Raw genomic sequence first — 555 nt, 5'->3', positions numbered from 1 at the left:
TCCCTACAGCTAAAAAAATGTTGACCTGCTCTGAACCCCTTATCTATACCTTAAATAATGGAGGAAATATTCTGTGAAACTGCTCTTTCCTCATTTTCTTGTACCTGCTCTGTGTCACAGTCTTGTTGCCTATGCCTTTTGTTTGCATCCCACTGTGGCTGTTGTAAAGTTTCTTAAAAATCAGGTGAACTCAGGAGCACCTGATGCTAGATAACCCTCTATGATGAAGGTAACATGGATTGGAAAGAGAAGCCCCACAGTCATAAAGCATTTCAACATTTAATGGAACTTAAACAGCTGCTTCCAGTTAAGCATGCCCATAAATGCCTTCCCTGCATGCAGGGTTTTTTTCTGCATATGGACCAAATTCCTTGCATGAATCATATTTTATGTATAGTACTCTAAACCACTCTAAAATAAATGTTATACAAACAATAATAGCTGTTCAAAATCCAGCTTCTGGACTAAATGAATGTATATAACTTGTAAAATATACAACTTGTTAAATCTATAAAATGTCTTGGTTTGCATATTCAGAGAATAATATAATATAAT

General features: G+C 35.3%; 1 protein-coding gene across 19 annotated transcripts in view; it reads left to right on the top strand.

Moving 5' to 3' along the window:
* The window catches only part of CELF2 (CUGBP Elav-like family member 2), a 490,120-nt gene that overhangs the window by 395,873 nt on the left and 93,692 nt on the right, over window positions 1–555 (top strand). The window lies entirely within an intron of this gene.

This window comes from Alligator sinensis, unplaced genomic scaffold, assembly GCF_000455745.1.
Source record: "Alligator sinensis unplaced genomic scaffold, ASM45574v1 scaffold268_1, whole genome shotgun sequence".
Taxonomy (NCBI): domain Eukaryota; kingdom Metazoa; phylum Chordata; order Crocodylia; family Alligatoridae; genus Alligator; species Alligator sinensis.
The sequence above is the reverse complement of the archived record's forward strand: the minus strand, read 5'-3'. Positions and strand labels throughout refer to the sequence as shown.